The sequence below is a fragment of the Ambystoma mexicanum genome, chromosome 2q (genome assembly GCF_040938575.1).
Source record: "Ambystoma mexicanum isolate Mex_15411 chromosome 2q, UKY_AmexF1_1, whole genome shotgun sequence".
In the NCBI taxonomy this organism is placed as follows: domain Eukaryota; kingdom Metazoa; phylum Chordata; class Amphibia; order Caudata; family Ambystomatidae; genus Ambystoma; species Ambystoma mexicanum.
The window spans coordinates 53176901-53192432 of NC_090924.1; the positions used below are offsets into that span (position 1 = coordinate 53176901).

At 49.8% G+C, this 15532-nt stretch overlaps 1 protein-coding gene across 2 annotated transcripts in view; it reads left to right on the plus strand.

Moving 5' to 3' along the window:
* MGRN1 (mahogunin ring finger 1) overlaps window positions 1-15532 on the plus strand; it is a 1054550-nt gene that overhangs the window by 637909 nt on the left and 401109 nt on the right. The window lies entirely within an intron of this gene.

Genomic DNA, 15532 nt, shown 5'->3' on the forward strand with positions numbered 1-15532 from the left:
TATGTTCCATGGGCGTAAACCACCTGATTAAGGGAGACACATCTTAGCAAGCCACACAGTGTGCTAATTCTTCCTTTAGGAAGTGGTTTAAAGACAGGTCTTGTGGGACCGGAGAGCCTATTTCAGCCTGAGAAGGTTGCAAAGGTGGATCCTTTGGTTACTGAATCCTCTGAATCTGTGCTTTCCACCCCAGCAACTCTTCATTCGAAAGTAGAGTTGACCTCCTCCCAGGGATCTGGTGCCATTCGGTGCCAGCAGTGGCTAAGGCTCCATGAAGACTATACAAAGAGCACACCAACTCAGCCAGCACCTGCTAGCAAAAGACGATCGGGAAGACTTCAAAACCTTTCTTTCTGACCTTGGTACCATTGCTTTCATTCACTTACAATCCTTCTAAACATCCCGAAAACTCCAGGACAATTGATAAACATAAGGAAAGGAGTGCGAAACACTCCCCTACTGGCACAGCAAAAAGGAAACATTTCCATTTCCATTTCGACCCAGTTACCAACTTGTCTTTCGGCGATGATTTGGAAAAATCATCCTCGGTACCAAGAGGTGCCCTCATCAACTAATCTGACTTGGAGGATTCATATATTTGACTCAGCATACTGCTTTCGGTCTCTGGAAGATAGACACCTTTAGGGCCCTTATTTTCCACCATCTCTACCGTTGCACATGTGTTGGGAAAGTTGCAAAAAGACAATGGGCCTCATTACGAGATTGACGGTAAAAAATCTGTCATTACCAGCATGCCGATATGAACGTGTCCGTGTTGCACTGTGCCCGCAATGAACGGGTGATCACAAGTCTGCATGCATGCCCGTTCCGGGCTGCCGGTAACGGCTGTACTGCCATGCCTGTAAGGGCCATACCTCCCCCGATAGCGGCCTCATCAAATGCGCAGAGACCTCCACCGGCATCGTAGAATCCGCTATGAACGGCACCATTCATACCGTCATCGTTACTACCGGTACCAGCATTACCGACCACCGGAAGCAACGCCATTGTGCCGGAACGGGAAATGCACAGCGGCCATTTTAAAAAACACAATCCATTGCAATCCTCTGGCTACAGGACATGGAATTGGCAACTGTGAACCCTGCCTGCCCGAGAATGACCAAATCCACCTGCAAAGGCACACCTCGACAGCGCAAACCACGGTTTAGTGACAACGAGCTAAACATGCTTGCAGACACCCTGGTCCAGCATGCGGATGTGGTGTTCTGCACAGACCTGCGCCATGCTGCACAAATGCAGAAAAAACGCATCTGGGAGGAGGTGGCCTAGAAGGTGTCCGCAGTGGGGACAACCCCACGCAGTGTAAAGGACTGTCGCAAAAGGTGGGACGATCTGCGGCTCCGTGTCCGCAACATACTGACAGTCAACCGTAAACAGGCCCAGGCATCAGGTGGCGGACTATCCTCGCCCACTAAGATAGCACGGTGGGAAGCAACGTGCAGCTCCGTGATTCACATGGAGGCCATCAAGGGGTCGGCCATGCCGTGCCAGGAGTGGCATCATCGGCTGATGAAGGTGAGTGACCATTAGCACAACACAAAAGTGAACACACACACAACACCCCAAACACAATGGTGGAGTCCAAATGGCAAGTAGATGACAACCAGCAGATCGCCCATCACCTCCCACCTAAAGTCTGCCCCAACAGAAATGCCACATCCCTGTCAAGGTAACACACAACCAACACCACTGACATAAACCACATGAGTCCCCAATTGCAAACGCAAGCACCATCTGCATGCAGACACACACATGCATCACCATAGAGATGCAGGCCTCACCACTGTGACCTCTCATTACGTGATGCTGACATCTCCACCACTGAGTGCACACCTGAGTCCCAACCACACAGCACATGGCACGCAGTCCCTGAGGCATGCCTACCGCATGCAATCCACGACACACCCGTAGGCCACCCAAAATACAGCATGTACAACATGGCTGCGCTACAATGATGCACAGACACTGCACCCCACCCCCAACTCCTGTGAGCACCATGTCCGCCCCTCCAACATGCACACGGCAATGCACAGGGCCCAAAATGTACAAACATCAATAATGTAGGATGTACCTTCACCCATGACTCATGCCCTGCCTCTCCCTCCCCCACAGGCACAGGATCAGACAGCGATGCAGGGCCCACCACCAAAACCAAGGCAACACCAGCATGCAGGAGCAGAGGGGATGACGACAGCACCAGGCCATCCACGTCAAGGGCTGGCCCGAGGCGAACCACACCCCCAAGGTACAGCAGCCTGGCAAACAGGGCCCACAGACCGGAGGACCTGGGGAACAGCCAGCTCTGACACCTGGCAATGTGCCACAGCCAGGGAAAACTGGTGCCATCATGGCACACATGCCACAAGGCACACCGGCCCCAAAGGCAACGGACAAGACAACCCCTGCTCCACTGCAGCCACCTCATGTGGACGAGAAGGGTTCACCAGCGTGCAGCGATGCTGACGGGCCGCACTCAGCCGCCACAAATGACCTATGGGAGGCGGCCCAATCTGCCCTACATAGCGTGGAGGAGGACGGCCAACACGACGATGCTGACACAGCAGGCCTATGCATGTCAGAGGACATTGTGCATACACCATCCCTGCCGCCCACACCACAGCACTCCCTGGGACATGGGTCTAGTGGTTGCAGCTCCGTCCAACCACCAGCTGGAAACAACATACAGGACCTAGAGGCTCGCATGACCCGCATGGAGGAGCGCCAGCAGTCCATGCAGGATATGGTGCGACAATACCTGGCAGATGGGGAGGCCATACGCCAGGCCCACCGTGACAACAACCAGGCACTCACCCATGCGATGTACTGCGTGGCCAGGCAGGTGCGCAAGGGCATGGAATCTGTGACGCAAGCACTGACACAGTTGGCTGCCACCATGGGCCAACGTCATGCTGCACCGGGTGAGCCACAACCCCCACCATCGGCGAGCACCACCCCAGCAAGCTCGACTCAGACGAGCCCGGTGTGTAGGTCGCTACGCAGCATGCGCTGGCCAGGGGAGCAACAGCCTCCAACCAAAAGGGATTGTCAGTAGCCGGACATACATGCAGGAGGGAGTCTGGTTGGACTTATATTGGGTGCAGGGACGTGGATGTGTGGGGGAGTTGAGGGATGGGGGCTGAGGGTGTGTGGGTGGTTTGAGGGTTGGGGGGTGGCAGGCACTTTGTTGAACAAGTATGGTGTTTTCTGCACAATTATACCTGCATATTGTACATATTTCACATTTTCTTAATACAACTGGTGTGCACATGAAGTGCTCATGACTGGACATTGATCATTCAGTGTGTGTCTATTTATTTGTCAACAGTGCCCAGTGTCCAACATTCTAAGTGCCATGTGTTACCGTGTACATTAGTAATCTTGTTCGATCGAAGATTGGCGCACATCACACCCTTCAGGCACTTTCTGCTGTGGCTGATATGCACCATCTCCCCACTCATCCTCCTCAATTGGTGGTATGTGCTGGCCCAGTCTCACCCTCCATCTCCTCCTGCGCCTCCCCTGGATCACCTGGTTTAGTGCCTGCTGGAGTAGTGGCAGTGCAGGCATGTCCTCCAGCCCCTGTATGGCAACTGCTAGTTGGCCTTGGAAGGGGTGTGGTGTGTGGGTGTGCCCCTTTTGTGCTGTGCCTGACTCCATTGTCTCCAGCTGTGTTGATTGTGTGCACCTGTGGCAGTTGGGTACACAGCAGTTTGCTATTTAAGGGTCATCCACGATGCCGGTATTGCTGCCATCATAGTGGCCCATATATATTACCGGCATCTGGATGCAGGTATGTGCATGTCCCCTTCCTTGCTGCATGCCGGTATTATTGGCACGGCGGCCGGGCGCTCGCGCGCACGCGAGTAAGTTGGTGCACGGCCACAGCGGGTCCCTGTCGATGCCGTTGGTACCGACATCTATGGTCGTAATACAACGGCCCAGTAATGGATACCGATATTGCCTTACCGGCACCGTTATTACCGGAGCTCCAACCTTGTAATGAGGCCCAATGTTTTCCCATCTACTTCAGCAAGACCACTGTCTGCTTTCTCTTCTGACTATATGGTGACTCTGACCTGCATTTGGGTGAGAGGTATTTTTAAACCTCACTTGCTGACGTAACTCACTTTGAGGCTTAAGGCTTGCCGTTGGGGGGGGGGGGTTTCTGTGCCCCAATTATGTGTATTGTAACACTACTACATCCACTAAGAAGAGTAGTGAAGGTAAATCTTGCTTTCACTTCTTTTAGAACTGCGTATTTTTCCCACACTACTTAAAGTCCAGACAGGCATGTGCAAGCGGTATTATTTTGAAAAGTTTAACTTTTTGGGTGTGCACTTGTGCACCTCTTCTTACTTTTTTAAATTCCTTTTTAACCTTTTCTGTGCTCTGAAGGAGTGGCCATGTTGTTTACGCCCGCTTTGTCTTTGTGCTTCGCTGACTTTTTAGCCGTTCCCTCTCGTTTAGGGGTAAGATGTGCCCATATATGGGCTTTCTTTTTGCAGGCCCTAGAAAGAGCACATCAAGTAGACTTTTGTGTTTATAGAAGTGGTTCAGAAGTGGGCTGCAGATAGCCACAATACAAATCCCAGACCCTGTGTGAGGTCATGGCCTGATTGGACAGCTGCTCCGTGATCCCTTAATAGGTGGGTTGTTTGTTTATTAATTTGTATTCTGAAGAAAGACAAAAGGCATTATTAAGACGCATTGAATTGTGGGACTGGTTAGAGAATTATGCCCATTTGAAAACTCTTAAAACGTATTAATTTGTCCAATATAGATTATATACGTTTAAGAAGCCACAGAGCTATCTCGACCTTTGCCCTTCGCAGAGACTCAGACGATTTATACTGTTACTAAGATTTGCTCAGCTCCCCACCCTGACGGTGACAGGACCTGTAAACAAGGTACCGCTGGAAGAAAGGTATTGCCGTCTTCGTAAAGATCCTGCAATCTTGGAATCAGCTAAACATCTACTGACCGAATGCCGTACTATGGCCAACCACATTGAGTATTATTTGGGCAAATATGCACACAACAGGGAAACAATTGGGGAAATGCCTTTCTTGGTTGCATTGTATTAATACAAGGAGTATACGCCTATTAACCGCCCTCTACAACATCTGGTTAATGATTGAAAATAAATTAAGCATTTCATTATGAGGGTTGGGATATAAGATGATTGGTCCCATCATTTAACAGGATAGCTATTGGGTAGAATCTACGTAAAACTGATTTTTAGCAGAGTATGCTCTTGTTATTATCTATAGACTAGTCGGTAAGATGCAGATACTGTCTCTAAGTTGTTATGAAGAGCCAGAGATTGGTCAGAGATAATGTATAAAACGGAAAATTGTGCCCTGTGATAGCACAAATTCCAAATGTAGGCATCAGACTATATTATTTTTTAATTTTCTTACTGACCCAAACGCCGTGTTATTCACAAATGGTCTTATTTTTATTCCCTTATTTTTAAAATGTGTATGACTCTAATCATCTATTAAGATTTATTTTCCTTCTGAGTCATTTGTATTTGATTATTTAAAATGAAATTAAATTTTAGGTATTTGTTTATCTTTTTTTGTATATAGAGTAATTTTATATATTATGTGTAAAGTTTGTAAATTAAACTGTATCACATTATAAATAAATAAATAAATTTGTATGGCGCACCAAACCCAGAAGTAAGAGGGCGCAACAGAGCAGAAAACATGCATACTTAAACAAGGTAAGTCACAATATACATATGATACATTACAGGCAATTTTCTTGAGAAATCAGTTAAAGAATATACATATATACAAATTTGCGTGAGATCTAAAGGTGATGGTTGGGTCACAATTAGTCTTGGGAGTCGTTGGAGTGTAGCCATGTGAGAATATTTTGTCTGAAGCTATATTAGGATTGGTCTGTTCTAATGTTCAGTGGGAGGGTGTTCCAGTACTGGGCTGCCTTAACTGAGAAGCTACTGCCGCCTGTTTTTTCAGTCTGAATTTGGGTATCTGTAGGCAGTAGGAGTTGGCAATTCTGGGGGGGCGGGTCGATGTTTTTCACACTATTCTTACTGCCAAGTAGGGGGGGGGCTGCGTTGTTCAGACATTTGGAGGTGAGCCATTTGTGTTCTCTTCTTTTGTTCGAGATATGTTCTCTAGAGGGTAGATTGAGGGCAGTTCTAAGTGCATTGTTTTGCAATGTTTTAATTTTGTCAATGATGTATTTGTTGGCTCCCAAATACAAGGCATTGCAATAGTGGAGTTTGGAGAGTATTAGGGTGTTGGCAAGGATGATGCAGCTGGATTGGGTGAGGAAAGCTCTGCTAGCCCTAATGAGTTTGCATTTGTAGGCAGTAGAGGATGCTAAGAAATTCACTTGTTTCTTCATAGTTAAGGCAGAGTCAAGGTGAAAACCTAATGTTTTCACAGCTTTGGCAACTGTGATTATATTGCTGTCGATGTAAATGCCCAGTAGTTAGGGCTATGTTTTTTTAGGCTGGCGGCGGGTTCGAGGAGTAGGATTTCGGTTTTATCATCATTCCTGCATAGGCCATGCATGGCCATCCATGCCTGAATGATGAGACATATTTTGTTTATCAAGGTCGTATCGGAGTCAAAATTGCCCGAAAGGGGAATGAGGATATGGGTGTCATCTGCATAATTTGTGTAGGTGACACCCAGTCTATCCAATTTGTCAAATAGGGGCTTAGTAAATATATTGTACAGAGTTGGCGAGACGCAAGAGCCATGGAGTACACCACAAGCTATTTTAATAGCGTCTTCTGATGCCGATGTGGAAAAGACTCTCATAGTGTGGTAATCCAAAAATGATTGGATCCAGGCTATGGCCTCGCTTGAAAAGTGGGCAGCCGATGCCAGGTGTTCGCACAGGACTGTGTGATCTACCAGATCAAAGGCCGCCGACAGATCAAGGAGTAGCAGCATGGCAGTGACTGTTTCCCCCAGTCCAGTGTTTTGCATATCTGGAGAAGAGCCGGCTACTGCACTAAGGTTCTGAAGAATGAGACGCCACAGATTGTGTCAAGCTTATAAGGGAATAGGGGTCTCAATCCCCTCTTCCGAACCACAGAAGCCAAATAGATTGACCCCTCCCACCGTGGTTGGCACGGGCGCCTGAAGACTGATATCACAGGAAGTAACGTGGCAGCCAATGGGGGGAAGATGGAGTTAGGGAAAAGGGGATGGAGTGACAAAGGAAAGGAGGGGGAACATACACAAGCAAATACATACAATACAGCGATATTCCTGAACCTGAACCTCTATTTCCTGAACGCCTAACCTGACCTCCTATACCTGTAATGACCTTGTTACATACAAATCATAAGAGCTCTTTAAACTCCACTTTGCACCTCACAGAACATAAGCGGATAACCTAGAACATAGACTTTCAACATAACATAGGAATTGAACATAATGTAGGACTTGACAGTCATTTCTTGAACACACATAGATTTGCTTACAAGCTAAATGGCACAAACAAAATGGTGTCCCTTTTTATGAAGACACGAGACACATGGCCCGTCGAGCACAATGAAGCCACAAACAATGATTTAGGAAAAAAGACACACACGAACATGCCCTTGTACTGTGTGGACCCATGCGTGTTCTTTACATAGTCTCTATATCCTTCCCAGTGCCCAGTTTTATCCGTTCAGAGTTTTATAGCATGTTTCTTCACATGGCGTGTCTAATGCATGGCATGTATCTTAGGGCGTGTTACCTCAAACACCCACTACAGCGTTGAAGTAGTCAATTAATAAACAAGTAAGCATATAGCAACTCCAGAATATGAAAACACTTAACTGATGGTCCGGATGCCTCACAAGGACATCCGGACCCTTAAGAGCGATGCCCGAAGCTTATGGGAGCCCACTTCACTGCCGCGGCCCGTGGTTATTCAGCTGTTCGTCACCGTGCGGCCCGGGGAAGCTCCAAGAGTCCTTCGGCGTCTGAGAATGTCTGCATGCCTGCTCCTAAGCTGCCATCGCCCGTGCTGAAAATCATTAATTACCTGCACCGAGGCACGGGACGGCGGCGAGTTTTAACAGTTGCTGCTAATGAGCAGCTGTTGTAGCGTGCAATAGAACTACACCTTTCCCCACGCCTCATGGGAAATGTAGTTTATCGCCTCTTGCAAAGCAAGAAGCGCCGACCTGAAGCTTTCCTCAGATTCCTGACAGATTGAAGTCGGAGGACTGCTGCTGAGACCACTATTGGCCAAGCCATCCACTGCAAGGCAAAGCAGTTCTGCCCTCTAATCGAAGGGGACAACATTGAACTCACTTGAACTGGTGGCCTAACCATTTCGGAGTCTTGCATTGCTGAGGTCGTCATCCTGGACCTGTGAAGATTTGGAGCCCTGTAGCTATGACTCGTGCAGCAGGTCTTGTAATACTTGCAGTGCCACCTCATTGTTGGTCCCTGATTTTGCTGCTCTCTACCAAGAAAACTAGCCATTTTGAGTTTGTTGGTTCTTACCAGGGCAGGAGAAATATTTGATCCTTTCTGTGTTTTCTCCTCTTGCGAAACCGGCACACACTACCCTATGTGGAGTTATGAGGGGGTACAGTGTATTCCTTTTCTCGCATCTCCAGTATCTTTTCATTACTGTGACAAGCCCATCTGTTCAGGCTTGTGGTAGTGTACCTTGTTAACAACTGTTTTTAGTACTTTGTATCGCAGGATGCACTTGCAGTCCCAATAAGGCACATGAGGCACGCCATATACCAAAAATGGTGGCCTTTTTATTTTGAGCCTTGAACAAGATGGCTTGTCCTTTCTTCTACCATTCTGGGTGGGTGAAGTTTCCTTTGTCCTTGGCAGGCTTCTCATGGAAAGCCCTCAAAGGTTACCTGAGTGCCTGGCAGGACTGGAAGTGGGAGAGGTCGCCCAAAACTCCCCTGCCTCTTGTCCTGCAGTGTGCCTGGCTGAAACCAGTTCAAACTGGGAAGCTGACTGTCCTCATTGGACAGCTGCCCTGAAGTCTGAATGGTATGTGGGACTTGATTGGTGGACTCAGCCGGTGGTCCTGCTCTCACTTGGATACATCCCAAGCTCCTGGAGCAGAAACTCAGAGTAGACCACTGGAACACGAAGATTCCTGAGAGGTCAAAGAAGGGCATCATCAGCACTTAACAGTCGCCAGAGCCTGTTGTCACAGCTGCTGTCCAGACCTCTTCACTCCAATCGACAAGGAAGATCTGGATAAAGCTTCCTCCCATAGACTGGTGGGCCTAATCAGTCTTGAGATAACCTACAATTTTCGCCATCCCTAGAAGAGCTGCGACACCCAGGGCCTTCAAACCTCCAATACCTGGGGTCCTGTGCTGCACGTCGGTGCAACGTCTCCGGAAGCTCGGTATGGCCTGCAACTTCAAGGGCATCCTTCCAAGCCTGCAGCAAATCAAATTGGCTCCAGAGAGTCCCCTCACCAGAAGCGAGGACCAAGAAACGGAGTAAAGTTAACCACTGTGACAACCATCTATCCACCAAACCTGCAGAAGGCACCAACCAGCCACCAGCTGTAAGATCTGTCTCTGGGCGTCCCCCTGTGCGAGTGCTGTCACAGGATCCACCAAAGTTCCCTTCTCCTGTCGCCAGGGCCGAAGAACAGGCAACCGTGTCTGCTGGTGCCTCACCGATGGAACAGTCTTGCAGCTATGACCTCTTCACTTCAAGTTACTGTTGTATCTTGCTATCCCTTCAGGCCTCCATAGAGTATCATTGGGGAGGCAACCCTTTGTATTCTTAGCGGTAAAACCGCCTTCCCTCAGACACTGATACTTGGGACATCCTTTCAGGGTGGGCATCCTAACCTCCCTGGCCCGAAATGTAGCTTTCTGATTTTCTTGGCTGCAAAGCTAGGGGATCCTTCTTGGACACTAGTATTCTGAACATTGTGTTTTTGTCAAGACTCCTGGAAAGCGTAGAGTAAGGATACCTCTGTCTCTAAGTATCCAACAGCGAGATACAAGAACTCACTTTTTGATGATTAGAGCCACAGGTGGCAGCAACAAAGGGTCCTCCGAGTGGCTGCAAAAGAAGGAGCAAGGTTAAGTGATGAGCAAAACAACCCACGTGGTATAAATAGTAGAGACAAATGGCAAAGAGATGCACCTACCCGATATAATGGATGGCCCTACTGGAAAGGGAAGGACAGTCCCTGAACCCTCAGTGAACAATGCTGCAGCAACCGGGAAACACACCTGGTAACAATGGCAGAGGAAACAGAGGTTCACTGGAAACACCTGAGGGCAGAGGTATTAGGGAAAATAATCTGGATGGAGCAGAAGGATCCTGGGACAAGAGTTCAAGGCAAAGGCACAAAAGGGAAAATCCAGGGGCAGTCCAAGTAGCAGTCCTTAGGTCAATGGTCTGTGGAAAGCAGAAGCGTTGCAACACAGCAGATCAAGGGCGAGGCAAAAGGCAGTCCAAGAAACGTGGTCCGGGTCGAGAAACGAGAAAGCAGGATGCGAGAACACAAACAGGTAAACGCCAAACACCACATATTCACAGCTGAGAAGCAAGGTACCGGCGTAAAATCCGATGTTTTATGGTGTTACCATGGAGAACGTGTCATGTGATGATGATCGTTAGGGAAGGCGGGATAGTAAATGCTGGGAACGTGAGTGCAGGGACCGTGAGGGCATGACAAATTTGCCTTTTCCCACCATTTTTTAGGCCAACCCCCAGCCACTGATGGCCCAGTGACTAATCTGCACTTTGAGAGACTCATACTAGATAGGGTTGGACTATTAAGGCAGGATTGGGCTAAAGTTATACAAAGTTATTTAGAGTTTGGAAAATGTGTATATATGTTTCTGGTTAGTTTACTATGTCATTTGCTATCCTAACAGCTGCTCTAATACTGCAAGTGATTCTACACTGTATATATGTTTGGTTTATAGTACTTGCCTGAACTTCGAATTGTAACAGTGTATCTTAGAGTATATAACAAATATCTATTTTTATATGACTCCTAAGTGTGTGTTTTCTTGAACCATGGTATGCTTTGAGGTCTGTGTACCCAACTATAGACCCCCTCCCTCATTAGACTAAATCTGGCTGCTCGCCACTCTACCATAAACTTGGGTAGTTCAGGCTAATCCTATGAGATGTACCCCTGTTCACCCTAGGTGGGCTTTCCCGAATCCTGTCTCAAAACCCCTAACATGGTGTGTTGATGTTAGGCTTCAACCAAGGCCAAGTCAACAGAGTCCATGACGCCACTGTCGATGAAGGCGGTTACAAGCACTTTGTCGTCTAAGTCACTGCGGCTCTGAAAGAGAGCGGGTACAGGAAAGAAGTGTCGTCCACCCAGCGGGTGTCCTTACCCCCAAGGCGAGATATGGCTGCTGAAGCAGCGGCTAAGGAACCGGCACCAGGGAGAGAGACCAGGTGGCCGCTCCGGCTCAACAGCCTCCTGGGGAAGTGGTCCCACCTGTGGAGCATCCCAGGTATGCGGACCGGCAGGCTACGGAGGATAGACCAGAGCAGATATACTCTAGTAACGACAAGGACACCGATCCTCACGAGGGATGCTGCTCGGACCACAGAGGTGGAGGACCTGAGGGAGGACCTCAGTCCCTGGTTGCGGAAGAAGAGACTCATTATCCCGGATCCTACTCCGTTGGCTCTTTACCCCTAGATCTAGGGACATGCCTCTGGACATCTTATACACCCTGCACAAGCTGGTCACCGAAATCCAACTAAGGATGCCTCAGAGGGTAAACTCTCCCCGCGGAGGGGGGCGCGGGTTCTCAGCATCATCTGACCCCTCCACCACCATGTCATGACAAGGCTCCTACCGGAGTACAGATCCACACACGGGCACGACACAGCAACCATGGCTACTAGTACCGACAAGGACGAAAATTTAATCTTTGTGGACCGGGTGACTCTGCACACGTACTAGCCCCATTGGGCCTCCCCTCTGGACGAAGTTGGATCTTTTCATTCGGTCATCTTGCCTCAAAACTGTTTCAGTTAGTCCCTGAGGAGACGAAGGAGGAGGGCTTCCTGTACCAACGACGCGAGTTGAGGAAGAAGACCATCATGTCAGTTCCCTTCCTGGACGACATCTGGGAAGAAGGCCTAGCCCTTATGAAGAATCCAAGTACAGCCCGATGAAACGGGACAGGTTGGAAAAGAAGTACAGGGTACCCGACTCAGCGCCCAAGTACCTAAGATCTCAGCCCTCGCCGGATTCGGTGGTCTCGACCGCAGCAAGGAAACGCTTGGTGAACCCGTCATCGGCAGCCATGGTACCTCCGGACCACGAAGCGAAGAAGCTGGATGCAATGGGCAAGAGGATAATTTATATGGCAGCCTCTACAATCAAGGCAGCACACACCATAGCCATTTTGTCCTGTTAAAACCGGGAACTCTGGTATAAGCTGGGCCCTATCCTGGACTTCCTACCCAAAGATAAGAAGGTTGAGGCAATGGAACTCTTTCAGGAGGGTGAAGTGGCCTCGGATTACACCATCACGGTGGTGGTGGACATCGCAGACGCAGGTTTTCGCACAGATGGGGAACGGGGTGTCTCCGTGCCATCCAGGTTGGTTGAAGACTACTAGCTTCCGCCAGGACGTTCAGACAAAGGTGCTGGATATGCTGTTCAACTGGCAAAATCTCTTTGGAAAGGCAGTCGCTGAGTCTTTGCAGGCGATAACGACCGACACAGACAGCACGTTCCCTGGGAACCTTGCAGCAGCAACGGTCCTCGTCCTTTCGCTCCTCTAGAGGGAAGCCAGGAAGGGTTATAGTACCCCCTACAGGCAGCCCTCGTGCTCTTAAACTCAAGAAGTGTACACAGGGTGCTCAAGGCAGCAGAGGTCCGCAGCAGTGCCGTCTGCAAGGCAAAACACCTCCCCCCAAGCAGTTCTGAACTGGCAGTGGCCCGGTCCCCCACTTACTCACCCCAGTGTGAGGCCGGCTGGCAAAGTTCATCAGCACATGGGAAAAGATCACCACAGACAGATGGGTGCTTGACGCTTTCAAACAGGGGCACACCTTGGAGTTCCAACGCAAGTGTCCTCGCATCCCTATGATTCCGTGACAAGAACTACATGGACCGCAGCTTCTGCAGTTGGTGCAGTACATATTGTGGAAAGGGGCAATAGAGCCCGTCCCCCGGCGACTCTGGGGCTCTGGAGTATATTCCAGATACTTTCTTGTTCGAAAGAAGACCGGAGGTTAGAGGCCGATTCTGGATCTTCATCATCTCAAGTACTTAAAGTCCCAAAAGTTCTGGACGGTTACGTTACCGCATGTGCCCACCCAATTGGAACAGGGAGATTTTCCAACGTCGTTGGACCTGGAGGGCGCCTACTTCTACATTCCCATTCACAAAAGCACTGCAAGTTCCTGTGATTCGTGGTTCAGGGTCCGCACTACCAGTTCAAAGCTCTGCCCTTCAGCCTGAAGTCAGCCCAGGGGGTGTTTACCATTGCCTTCCCCTAGTGGCGGCACATCTTCGTCTGCAGGGCATCCATGTATAAGTCATTTCTGCCATCTTTGGAAGACAAGGTGGTGAGGATCTTCACTGACGGCACCACAACCATGTTCTTCCTTCGGAAGCAAGGGGGGGGACGCGGTCTCTGGCACTCTCCAAAGAGGCCCAGGACTTGTGACAGTGGGCCATTTATCAAGGCATGTTCCTTGTTCCATTACACCTGGCGGGAGTCGAGAACACTATCGTGGTCTCGCTCAGCAGTGAACTGCGTTCTTGCCGTGAGTGAGAGCTTTGGCAGTACCAGGTGGAAATGCTGTTCGACAAATGGGGACGACCCAAGACCAATCTCTTTGCGATGGTGGCGAACACCAAGTGCCAGAGGTTCGCCAGCAGGTTCCCTCAACCGAGGATCTTGTGGGGGGGGGGGGGGGACGTGTTCTCGTTCTAGAGGGATGGACAGTTTCTGTACGCTTTCCCCCGTTTCCACTCCTCCTACGTGTGATCAACACACCCAGACAGTGCCACTGCAGGATGATTCTCATCGCCCTGCCGTGGCCGAGGCAGATCTGGTATCCGGACTTAATACGCCTGTCAGTTTCTCCATCCGTCAGGCTACCGCTGTCCCCGGACTTTCTTGCCAGTGAAGGGGGGGGGGCATTTCTGCATCACGATCCAGTCTCTCTGAACCTGAGAGCATGGCTCCTGCAGCCCTAGAGTTTGATGGTTATGCTTTACCCGCAGAATGTAAGGACATCCTGATCAGGGCCAGAGCCCTGTCAACGTTGAAGTCCTGCAGACATAAATGGAAACGCTTCTCTGTGTTTTGCTGGACTCGGATGATTACCCCTCTGCGGGTCACAGCTCCGCAACCGCTGCGATATTTGCTTTCCTTGTACAAAGCGGGACTGGCTCATGCCTCTATCAAGGTGCATCTCGCCGACATATCCAGGTACACAAGGTCTCAGGGCAGACCCTCTCGTGGTCTGTCTCGTCAAGGAGTTCCTTGAGGGGCTCTTCAGGACTTTCCCGCCGGTGAAGGCTCCTTCCCCGGCTTGGGAGCTCAATGCTGTGCTGACTAAGCTCATGGGCGCGTCCTTCGAACTGATGCATCAGGCTCCACTCAAGTTTCTCTTGTGGAAGACGGCTATCACCTCGGCCAGGCTGGTCGGGGAGATTCAGGCCCTGTCTTGCAAGCAACCTTACTTGTCTATCCACGCTTCAAGGGTGGTAGTGTGTACACACCCCACCTTTATGCCAAAGGTGCCATCGGAATTCCACCTCAATGAACCTTTGGTGTTGCCTGCCTGCTTTCCGAATCCGTCGTTGCCAGCGGAGAGGGCCTTGCATTCGCTGGACGTTGCTCGTGCCTTTAAATTCTACGTGGCAACTTTGGACCTGTAAATCGGGGAAAAGCCTTGTCGAAGGCTTCCATCTCCAGATAGCTCTCCGGCTGTATCATGCACTGTCATTGACTGGCTAGAAGGCCGCTGCCAGGCCATCCTAGAGCTCACTCCACCAGAGCCATTCCAGCTACGACAGCGTTTCTCTGTGGTGTGCCCCTGCTCGACATCTGCAGGGCTGCTACGTGGAGGTCCACGCACACCTTCACAAGGTTCCATTGCGTCGACAGGGATTCCAGGGAGGAGTCCTGAGTCGGCCAAGCGGTGCTACGCAACCTGTTTGTTTGAGGTGTGTCTGTTCCAGAGGTGAGTGTTTATTGCTTCTGTTGAGCCTTGCCACCTCCTGTGGTTGTGTATATGTACTGCTGTGTAATTGTTATTCATGCGCATGTGAATCCATGCCAGACCCCATGCTGGCGAAGGTTTAAGTTACTTACCTGTAACTATTGTTCACCAGTTTGAGTCTGGCATGGATTCACAAGCGAACCCTCCCTCCTGCCCCTTTGCGGCTCTTCTTGGTCATACTTCCACTTTACGTGCTTACCAAATCGAAAGATGGCCACTAGGGCTGGGGCTTAGGAAGAGGACTGTCACTGGATGTGGGGGCAGTATGACCCAGAGGATAGTGATTGGTTTAGAGG